The 12,014-nt window shown below is 49.7% G+C and overlaps 1 protein-coding gene across 10 annotated transcripts in view; it reads right to left on the bottom strand.

Moving 5' to 3' along the window:
• The window catches only part of EZH2 (enhancer of zeste 2 polycomb repressive complex 2 subunit), a 131,668-nt gene that overhangs the window by 16,899 nt on the left and 102,755 nt on the right, over positions 1-12,014 (bottom strand). The gene's annotated exons all lie outside the window — the stretch shown is intronic.

Below are 12,014 nucleotides of genomic sequence, written 5' to 3' on the forward strand. Positions count from 1 at the left end.
GTGTCATCAATATGCAGATGACACGCAGCTCTATCTCTCATTTAAATCTTCACCGAGGTTGGCTGTAGAAACCATGTCCAAGTGCCTGGACTCGGTGAGTGACTGGATGGGAAGGAACAAGCTGAAGCTGAATCCCGACAAAACCGAGGTGCTGTTTGTGGGAGACAAGGGAAGGCTGGGGGATGTGGACCTGATGTTCAATGGGGTACGATTGCCCCTAAAGGACCAGGTCCGCAGCCTGGGGGTCATTCTTGACTCCCAGCTGTCCATGGAGGCTCAAGTCTCAGCTGTGAGCAGGGCAGCGCTGTATCAACTGCATCTGATACGAAGGCTGCGCCCCTACCTTCCCAATCATTTGCTCCCACCGGTGGTACATGCCCTGGTCACCTCTCGCCTAGACTACTGTAATGCGCTCTACGTAGGGTTACCCTTGAAAACGGTCTGGAAATTGCAACTGGTACAGAATGCGGCGGCTCGTATGATCAAAGGTAGCCGCCAACAAGATCATATTACTCCAGTTTTGAAGGAGTTACATTGGTTACCAGTTGTTTACCGGGCCCAATTCAAGGTGTTGGTTTTGACCTTTAAAACCCTATACGGTTTGGGCCCAGTTTATCTGAAGGAGCGCCTCCAGCACCGTCAGGGATGCCACTCAACAAGATCAGCCTCTCAAGACCTTCTCTCGATCCCACCGGTAAGAACAGCTAGGCTGGTGAGGACCAGAGAGAGAGCTTTCTCAATATTGGCCCCCACCCTATGGAACTCCCTCCCAAATGATCTCCGACATGCCCCCTCTATGATGAGCTTCCACTGGATTTTAAAGACCTGGCTTTTCAGGCAGGCCTTTGGGATGGGTTGAAACTTTTACTGTATGTTTTAATATTTTAATGCTTATGGTATGCTTAATGTCTAATGTATTATTCTGTTTTGTACGTCGCCCAGAGTGGCTGCGTAACCAGCCAGATGGGCGACTCATAAATCCAAGAATGAATAAAATAAATAAACCTACCACTTTAACAGTCGTGACCTCCCCCGAAGAATCCTGGGAACTGTAGTTTGTTAAGGGTGCTGAGAGCTGTTAGGAGACCTCTCAGAGCGACAATTCCCAACACCCTTAACAAACTAGAGTTCCCAGGATTCTTCGGGGGAAGTCATGATTGTCAAAGTGGTATTTGAGTGCTTTCAATGTATCGTGTGGCTGTGAACATGCTTTCGCTATCCAGTCAAAAAACAAAAAAGCAAGTTTCCCTTCTCAGTTTGCAAACACAAATGAATAGCTAAAACCACCTATTTATTAGGAATGCAAGGGGGGGAGAGAGAGACAGAGACGTGTGAAAACAGAAGAGGCATTATCAGCCCGCTCCAAGATACCCGACCGTTGAAATCTGACCGGAAGACAACGGCTTCTGGCGCCCACCAGGCTTCACTCACCCGAAACTCTGGCGGCGAACAGGATCAGCCTGAAGACCTGGAAAGGGACGCCAAGTTTGCCTATGGTCGCAGCGCGGGAGGGGGCAGCAGAATGTGTTGGAAGTCCTCCCGCAGAGGAGCCGCCAGCCTCTGAAGCCTCGTGCGCCGCAGGGCTGCTAGGGGCTCGTGGCTGCAGCTCCCTTTTGTGCAGCTTTTGTTGGCGGCTCTCCTAGGCTACCGCGACCATCAGGAGACCACCGCTGCTTTTCACCCTCCCGCCTGTTTTGGAGGCTATAACAGGACCGCGGCAGCTCCTCCCTCCCCCCTGGGCTCACTACTGTGGCCGGGAGAAGGACGTGACTGCTTTCATATGTAGATCGCCAAGCACGGGGCCCCCCAAAGAGCAGGGCCGGGGGCAACTGCCCCACTTCCGGGTGCCTGGGGCGGCTCTGCAAACAGGAATGGGTTAGCTCCTCCTGAAGGCAGAGTCAACACTAGAAAAAACATTAGTTGGTGGCCAGTTGGAAGGGGGAGGGAACCATCTTCCCTGCTTCTGTTTGTGACACAGCTATAAAAAACCAAGTACCAAGCAGCTGTCCACTCCAACGCACATGAACTTGAACATTGTAACATGAACAATGGACAGAATAAGAAAACATGAGCAAATCAGCAGACAGTGCAAGAGGGGAATGTAGGAGGCCCTCACTACACTCGATAGTGGAAAGTGAACAACGAACCATTGCCAGAGGGTTTCTGGAGGAGCCACCCTCCCCACCCTACAGCCTAGGTGGTGGGGCTGTCTGCTCCACTCTCCACTGACCAGAAGGACACTTCATGGTAAGTCCAACTTTCCATTCTCAGTCAGCAGAGGAGTGGAGCAGATACAAATGGGATGTACCTAAGCAGCGACCCCCCCCTTACATCCTTGGGTGGAGCAGACCTAGGCCACCACTCTCTGAAGAACCCTTTTGCTGAAGGCAGATTCGGCAGACACAAACTTATCCACCTTGCAGCACTTGAAGAAGGTGGATGGGTGAGCCCAGATGGCAGCTTTGCAGATTTCCTCCAGCAGGGCATCTTTGTGGAGTGTCGATGAGGTGGCGCCCCCCGTGTCTGAGTGTGCAGTGTTCCCTGATGGTGGGAATCTCCCTTTGGCCTGATATGCCTTAATCACACAATTCCTCACCCAGCGACTATGGTAGACCTAGACACCTTCAGTCCCAGAGCGCCCTGTTTAAAGGACACAAACAGGGCGTGGGACCTCCTGAATGGCTGGCTCCTGCTTGGTCCAGGTAGATCCAAACTTCCCCTCCTGACATCTAGTTTGTGCCACCTCTTCTCCCTGCAATGGACAGAAGTTGGGTAGTGTGATGTTCTGTTCCCTGTGGAAGGGGGAATTCACCTTAGGGGGGGAATTGAGGTCAGGGTGAAGAACCACCTTGTCTGGGTGGAAAATGCACACCTCTTTCTAGATGGAGAGAGACTCCAGTTTCCCCACCCTCCTAGCTGAGGTGATTACCACAAGAAAAACTGTCTTGAGGGTGAGGTCCTTGATTGGTATGGAACAAGCTGGTTTGAAGAGAGGCTGCGAGAGAGCTCTGAGGACTAACATGAGGTTGCAGGGGTGAAACCTGGGAGTGACAACAGGGTCATCCCCAGATAAGATGTTTCGACTTGAGGATGAGCAAAAATGGAATGGCTCCTACCATCGGAAACATGCTACCGGAGGCCACCACCTGTCTCTTGAATGTGTTAGGGGCCAGACCCTGGTCAAGTCCATCTTGAAGGAAGTTGAAAATGGTGTGGATGTGGCATTCCACAATGGGTAACTGCTTGCATCTGTGCCAACTGTTGAACACCATCTAAGTGAGATCATAAATTCTCTGAGTAGATGGTTTGCGAGATGTCAGATTAGTGGAGAGAACCCTCTCAGACAGCCCCTTTTCACTCAACCACTGTTGCTCAGCCTCCAGGCATGAAGCTGGAGTCAGCTCTGGATCTGTGTGAAAGATGGGGCCTTGTGAGAGGAGATCCGGTCTTGAGGGGAAGGTGCCATGGAGGGGTTGAAGCTGAGGTCTACTAGATTGGAGAACCATGGCCTCAGGGCCAGTGTGCAGTTACTACTATCACCTGGGCCTGGAGAACTCGGATCCTGCAGCGTGGACAGTACAGGTAGAGGCAGGAAGGCACAGAGAAGTCCAAGACTAGAGGGCTAACAGGGCATCTATATCCTGAGCAAATGGATCCCAGCCTTGTGCCATGAATTAATCGGGTGGGGCATTCACCAATGAGGCAAACAGGTCTATGAATGGGAGGTCCTACTTCTCAGTGATTTCTAGGAACACATCCTGGTGAAGAGCCTAGTCTCCCAGGTGAACTTGTTCCCAGCTCAGCCAACCGGCCTGTGTGTTCAGGATCCCTTGCACACATATAGCTAGGTGTCTTTCCACCCACTGGAACAGCAGATTGGTCTCCTCCTGAAGAGGGCCTGATTTCGTGCTCCATTATTTGCAAATTTATGCTTCGCCTGTGGTATTGTTCGTGTGCACCAGCACATGCGTCTGGGACAGAAGGGGCAGGCTGGAGTGCTAGCTGGATCGCCCTGAGTTCCAACCAGTTGATTGAACGAACTGCTCCTGTGCTGACCACTTCTCCTATGCAATGTTAGAACAACACTTCGCTCCCCAGACATACAGACTTATGTCCGTGGTGACCACCAAGACTGCTGGGGCTCTGAGAGGCCTTTTTCCAGATGAGGCAAATGGCCCCACCACCATAGGGACTCTTGCTCGGGCCTAGAGATGGTGATCAGCCAGTTATGGCATGAAGCAAGCTGGCCCCGATATGGAAGTAGCAGCCACTGAATGGTCATCTCAAGATCCCATTCTGCAGCTGCCACCGAAGAGGCTCTCACCAACAGGTCATCCAGGTAAGGATATACATGGACTCCTCGAGTGCGAAGATGTGCCACAACTGTCACCATGATCTTGGTAAACACCTACAGGGCTGAAGAGAGGATGAATTGCATGGCCCTGTATTGGTACTGGCAATGGCCTTGCGCGAAACAGAGGAAGTCCCTGTGCTGCTGAAGAATGGGGACATGCAGGTATGCCTCTGTGAGATCCATAGTTCCAAGGCAGTCCCCCAATTGAGTGGCTTCCATGATGGACCAAAGCATCTGCATCTTGAATTTTTCTGTAGGAAGTGGTTCAGGAACTTTAAACCAAGATAGTGCGGTAATTGCCATTGTGTTTGAGGACTGTAAAGAACACAGAGAAGACTCCAGAGGACTGATGATGCTCTGGCACAGGTTCTATGGCGCCTATTTCAATGAACTAGGCTTCTCTGGTTGGCGCGATGGGGGGGCTGCCTGCCATCTGTCCCAAGGAATGATAGCAAACTCTAGGGAATAGCTGGATTGGGTGGAGTTCAGGATCCACTTGTCTGAGGTGGAGGCCGCCCAGGCATGAGCAAAAAACTAGAGCCTGTCCCCTACCTGGGACGTCCTGGCATCATGCGTGGCTCTGCTTGGCATTGGGCTTGGAATTTTGATGATGTTCATTGCTCCCAACACACACACTGGAGGAGGGTGTGGAACAGGTGCACTGGAATTTCAGGAAGGATCCATGGAACTGGCAAGTAGTTCTGTAGATAGTCAGGTAGCCCTTGGGACGAAAGGAATATGAAGTCCTATGGGACTTGTCATCCTTCCTAAGACCGGAAGGGCCTTCATTTTATCCTTGGTCTCCACCAGGTGGCGCTGTAGGGACTTGCCAAAGAGTTGGCCATCCAAGTAAGGCAGGGCCAAAAGGCTGGGTTTGGAGTGATGGTCCATCTCCCACTGTTTTAGCCAGATGTTGTGTCTTACTACTATGCCATATCTGAGTGCTCATGCTGAATATTGGTAGGCTGTCCAAAGGAGAAGTCTACTAGGAATTTGGCTGTTACTAATTTGTGCAGGCCCTCCCTGCCTGGCATCTGGTGGTACTTCCATCAGGAGTGCTTTAGTCCACTTGACCACCGCCTGTGCTAGAAAGGAGTTGGCTGCTGAAGCCCTAATGGCCAATAGGGATGCTTCATTTACACGTTTTAAGATAGACTCACTACGCCTGTCACTTTGGTCTTACAGATCATCTGCTCCTTCCTTGGGGATAGCAGTCTTGGCCCCGAAGGCAGACACGGGCTTGTCAATGGCAAGGACTTGGAAGGTTGCCATGGTTGCGGCAGGAAGGCCACAGAGCTTTTTTGACAAGGCGTGAGGACCTTTGGATTTGGCTGGATGATCCCATTCCTCTTTTACAATGTCCTTGAAGAACTATGGAAAGGGAATGACCACCTTCTGATTGCCTGATCTGGGGAAAACATCCGAGGATCCCTGTTCCTCTTCCTCTAGCTCCCTCTCCTGGGAGTGTCCTTAGGTGGGTCTAGCTGAAGGCAAGCCATAGCTTTAGAAACCAAGAGTCAGTAGAGTAGTCTCTTATATGCAGGGGGAGGCATAGGAGAATCCTCCCCCAAGAGCTCCCCCTCCTTCTTCTCTGAGACTGATGCAGTGGATGATGGCAGGGGGCAACCTCCCCTACGGAGTCTGGGCTAAGGGAAAGGCAGTCAGGCTGGAACCTGGCACTGGAACACCATTTCTGTTTGTCCTTATGAGGTTTAGGCTTCTGGAAGGAGTCCCTTCTTTTACTCTTCCCCCTTCCTCTATCTGGGCTGGCATCCGAGGAGGAGGAGGAGGAATATGAAGAGAAATAGCATGGCACCAGGCCCTGGAGTGCTTGAGGCCGTTCAGCCTATGCATGCAGGCCCAACGCCTGGGTAAGAAAGCACCCACCTCCCTCATCACAGCCTTGTTGAGTCAGGCCAACATGGACGTCGAGGTAGAGAGCTCTAGATGGCAGAATATGGTGAACTTTTTTCCTGCTGGAGTAATGTGGGCTTCCTCCCCCCCCCCCCCAATAGCTGAGAAAAACTATTTCAGGCAGGGAGTCTAACATGGCACCTGCCACTGAAGCGAGGGTAACTAGAGGATGACTTAGCTGAGGAATAGATTTCCTTCCACGTATTTATTATTTTATTTATATCCCGCCCTTCCTCCCAGCAGAAGCCCAGGGCGACTTAGGCACCCATTGTCTTCCTCAGCTGAGGTGTGAGATGGGCTGCCTCCCCCACTAGGCATAGCTTAAAAGCCCGGCCAAGGTGGGAAGAATGCCCCCCCGGATAAGACAAGAAGCTTAGCGGCTGTACCTGAAAAGGCAGCAAGGTGGCTACTGCGCATTGTGGAGGCATGTTGCCAAGGGGGGTCTCTAGCTCTATAGGAGTCTTGGATAGCGAGGGACCAGACTCTGCTCTGCAACAACAAAGCTCCAGGAAGGGCTTCCCTCTCCTTGGGATTGCAGAAAAGCATTCCGAACAAAGACCCGGGGACAGGCCCTCCCTTAGCATGTGCGGGGCCCGGGGCAAAAGCAAAGTTGGGGGGCCCCCACATCTGCTCCGGATCACGGTCTTGGCCAAGTTGCCACCGTAGGTGTGCAGGCACTAGTCCCGGAACTGCCGGCCGAGCTCGCTGTCCCTGTGGCGGCTACCGCTCGCTGACTGCAGCAGGAGTGGCAGCAGCAGCTTCGGCATGGCAGGCGGGTGGGCAGGCAAGCGAGCCCCCATCCTGGGCGGAAAGAGAGCGAGCGAGTGCTGCACCCTGCCTGCCGAAGGCAAGCAGGCAGGGAGGGAGGAGCCGGCTGGTGAGCAGATCACCAAGTGCGGGGGGGGCCCAAAGCGCGGGGCCTGCGGCAACTGCCCCCCTTTCCCGCTTCCCGATGCCTAGGGGTGGCTCAAATTGCAGCCTCTGCCACATGCAGGCGCTTCCCCACGCCTCTCAGAAGCAATCCCTCACTTCCTCCCCTGAATCTGCTTAATCACTGATGGGCGGGAAGTGAAAGAAGAGAGAGGCAGAATTTGCAGATGAAGAAAAAGTACGCTCCGAGATCAAAAACAACCAAACTGTTCCAGAACCCTTTATGGGGACCCAGGAGGAATAGGTTGATTTTGTTACTCGCTGAAGGCAGAGTCAAGAATTGAAGAGAAGGGTCCCTCCCCCTTCCAGCTGGCCACCAACTAATTTTTTTTCCAGTGTTGACTCTGTCTCCAGGAGTTAACCCATTACTGTCTGCTCCACTCCTCCACTAACCAAGACGTGCGGATTCATGTCACTGTCAATGCAATTGGTACAGACCTAGAGGTGGTGTTCGGGCTGTCTGATCAGGTATCGTGGGATCACTTTCAACTTTTGGTGCCTCAAGATGTGGACATGATGCTTGAATCTGTGCAATCCACCACCGATTCTATTGAACCTTGCTCTTCATGGTTAATACAATGTAGCCAGTACCTTGGCACAGTCATTAACCAAAATGGAGACAATAGTCAAGAAATCAGAAGAAGGCTAGGACTGGGGAGGGCAGCTATGAGAGAACTAGAAAAGGTCCTCAAATGCAAAGATGTATCACTGAACACTAAAGGCAGGATCATTCAGACCATGGTATTCCCGATCTCTATGTATGGATGTGAAAGTTGGACAGCGAAAAAAGCAGGTAAGAGAAAAATCAACTCATTTGAAATGTGGTTTGGAGGAGAGCTTTGCAGATACCATGGACTGCGAAAAAGACAAATAATTGGGTGTCAGAACAAATTAAACCAGAACTGTCACCAGAAGCTAAAATAATGAAACTGAGGTTATCATACTTTGGACACATAATGAGATGACACACTTCACTAGAAAAGACAATAATGCTGGGAAAAACAGAAGGGAGTAGAAAAAGAGGAAGGCCAAACAAGAGATGGATTGATTCCATAAAGGAAGCCACAGACCTGAACTTACAAGATCTGAACAAGGTGGTTCATGACAGATGGTCTTGGAGGGAGCTGATTCATAGGGTCACCAAATTATGGCATGATCTTCCTGACGAGGTGCGCCTGGCACCAACACTGTTATCTTTTCGGCACCAGGTCAAGACTTTCCTCGTCTCCCAGGCATTTTAGGATGCGTTTTTAAAATTTTTTTAAGTGTTTTTAAATTTATATATTTGTGTATTTGCTTTTTGTAAACCGCCCAGAGAGCTTCAGCTATGGGGCGGTATATAAATGTAATAAATAATAATAAGTCGTAATAGACTGGAAGGCACATAACAATAACAATAACAATCTAGCCAGAGGGGGCAGACTGGGTGGATCAAGGGTGTGGTGAACACGTCTTTCTGCAACAGAGTGCTGCCTGCCACTCTGGAGTAGGTAGCAATGAGGCCATTCCCCTAAGAAGCCCATACTGGATCTGGTGGTATGTAATCACTACTGCTCAAATGCAAATATCCCTTTCCTAGGGAAGGTGGCTGGAAGGAACAGGAGGGGGGTGGCTCTTCAGTTTCAGACACTTTGAGAAAATGGATTATCTTGACCTACTTCAATCTGGGTTCACAAGTGAAACATCCTTGGTCACCCTAACGGATGACCTGTAATGGGAGAGAGATAGAGAATGTGACCCTTTTGCTGCTCTTGGATTTCTCAGCAGTTTTTGATACCATTGACCATAGTATCCTACTGGCCCAGCTCTGTCAATCAGGAGTTGGAGGTATGGTGGCTCTTCTTCCTGCAGGGTTAGTTTCAGACAGTAGCACTAGGGAACTGCTGCTTGACTCCGTGGCATCTGTGCTATGGGATCCTGCAGAGGTCCATCTTGTCCCCCATACTGTTTAACAAATGTATGAAGCTACGGGGTGAGGTTGTCAAGAGATGCAGAGTGAGGTGTCATCAACATGCAGATGGCATCCAATTATATTTCTCCATGTCATTTCAGTTAGGTAAGGCTGTGAAGGTGCTGGACACAATGGTAGGCTGGATGAGGGCCAATGATGAGATGGAATCACAACAAGATGAAGGTCTTGTGAGTTGGTTCCCAGGTTTTGGAAACAGGTAAGCGCCCTGCTCTGGATGATGTTACACTCCCCTTGAAACAGCAGGTCCACAGCCCGAGGATGCTTTTTATCCAGCACTGTTACTAAAAGCACAAATGGCCTCTGTGGTAAGGAGTGACTGCCAGCTTCAGCTAGTTCACCAGCTATTGCCTTTCTTAGACTGGGCTAACCTGCCCAGGGATGGGGAACCAGTAGCCATCCAGATGCTGTTTGACTCCCATCAGTCCCAGGCAGCATGGCCAATAATCAGGAATAATGGAAGTTGTAGTCTAACAACATCTGCAGGCACAAGTTCCCAACTGGTGGTCTAAGCTAACTATGACCCAAGCTCTGTTGGAACTCCCACTTGGATTACTGTAACATGTTCTATGTAGGGCTGCCCTTGAAGATGGTTCAGGAACTGTAACTAAGTGCAAGATGTGGCAGCTAGACTGCTGAATGGTTCACCTGCTGTGGATCATAATAATCTTGACAGAATTGCACTGGCTACCAATTTGCTACCAAGTTAAATTTAAGTGTTAACAAGAACTTAGAAAGCACTATACAACAAGACACATAGATATCTGAAGAAACATCTCCTCCCATATCCATATCCATTTGTATTAAGACCAGTAGGTAAAGCCCACCTGGTTCTAAGGTATATTTATTATGCCACCCTGGGCTCCTACTGGGAGGAAGGGTGGGATATAAATCTAATAAATAGATAAATTAATAAACAGTCAGGAGAGGGCTTACTCTGCAATAGCATCCTGCCTATGAAATACACACACTCTTGAGATACTACTAGAACTTACTCTGTTGAGTTTTCAGCACCACTTGAAAACTCTCTTATTCCAGCAATCTTTTATAGATTGACTTGGGGCAGCTTTTTAAGACTACTGCTGCTGCTGCTGTTGGATTCTGTGTACATTTTACAAGTTGTTCTTATCTGTAACTGTGTTTCTGTTGCCTATAGTTTCTGGTTTTGTTATTTTATTTAACTGGGCCTGACCCTGGGATCATGAAGGGCAGGTTACAAGGTTAAATACTAAGGGGACTCTGCTCCACTCACCAATCCCCAACCCCAATTCCCCGTCACCCCCAGGCAACCCCAAATCCACTCGCCAACTCCTACCCCTACCTCCTCAGGCATCCCCTCCCCTCCCCAACCTGTTTGCCTCGGCTGTTCCTCCATTGCTGCTCCCACCGCTGTCACACAACACAGCTCAACTAGGCCACAGATCTGTCGCCCACACACCTGGGCTGCCACTGTCATGCACCCTCACCTCCCCTGGACAAAAGCTGCAGTATGGTGCGCCGGCTGGCCAGCCAACTGCCCCCCTCCCTGGCTAGGCTGCTGCTATAACCTTGCCTGCTTGCTGAGGCAGGCGGTGATGGGTGGCAGGCAGGTGGGGAAAACTATTCATGCTAGTTTGCAGTGTCACCTGTCTGTGGTGCTGCAAACCACAGCATGATGCCTACATTCTTATTTAGATGGAAATATCATTCCCCCTAAGAGGAAACTTAGATGGTTTCATGTCTATCTGTTTGGAAGGGAAACAAGTCCACCCAAAATAAGGTGATAGTTTTTAGGGAACTGGGTACAGAGAAGTACATATGTTCATGAATTAAAAGAAAAAGTGAAGACCCTTTGCACACACACCCCAAAAAACCAGCACAAGAACACGCATAATGTCTTCTAAGAGCTACAAAATACCGGGTGTCAGTTGAAAAAGAAAGATGGAAATGGGGGTGCAACTGGCCTGCTCAAGCTCTTAAATGGGTTATAGTAACTTGGAGAAGGATGGCATAAGCTGGCCAGAACCCTGACTCCTCTAATTGTAATACAGAATTCTATAAAAAGTACCAACAACTTTTAAAGAAGTCTGAACATCTAAATCAGAGTACCAATTCTAATTCTCTGCTTCCTTATTTAAAATAATGCCAGGGAATGTAAATGAAAAAGATAGCAACCAAGTCGTTCAGAGAGCAGGGAGTAAGCAGATGGCCTCTTTCACTTCCCCACTCATCCTTATGGTGCTGTAAAAACAGTTCTTATCCATTTGTCTGTGGATCAGCTGAGGGTAGTAGAAGAACATGGGGCACATGGGAGGCAAATACTATTTGCTTTGAGATAAATAAAAAACAATAGTACGAGGCCACCCAGGAAGGGCAAGAGTCCTTATTGTTCAATAAGTTGTCTGTGCACTTAACAAAAAATCCACCAGGATTTACTTGCAGTGCTTGAACAAAATTGCATTTGTAATTTTATGGGCAGTATTGTGGCCTGTCCTCCAAAGGCATTAATATTCAGGCACAGAAAGTTTTACGATTAGGCTATAAAACATACAAATACATAACAAAAAAGTTTCTGCACTGAAAAGTTGAAAATGGTTTAGTCTCCTCCTAGGTCTTTGATTGTGACATTACTTCTTGGTGCAGTTTTAATTCTATCTTTCCCCTTTTAAAAGCCGTAGGGCGCAATCTAACTTGTATTTGCTCCTGGCTAGGGGGAGTTGGATGTGGTGGACCCCTGGCTGAGCTGGCAGGCTCCTGGTGCTGCTGGGCTCTGTCAGCAGAAGCCCTTCAACCCAGCTCAGCCATGGTGGTGTTGGGACCCTGCCTGCTCAGCTGGGGGTCTGCCGGGGCTGGCCAGCCCAGCAGACG

Source organism: Rhineura floridana, chromosome 10 (assembly GCF_030035675.1).
Source record: "Rhineura floridana isolate rRhiFlo1 chromosome 10, rRhiFlo1.hap2, whole genome shotgun sequence".
Classification (NCBI taxonomy): domain Eukaryota; kingdom Metazoa; phylum Chordata; class Lepidosauria; order Squamata; family Rhineuridae; genus Rhineura; species Rhineura floridana.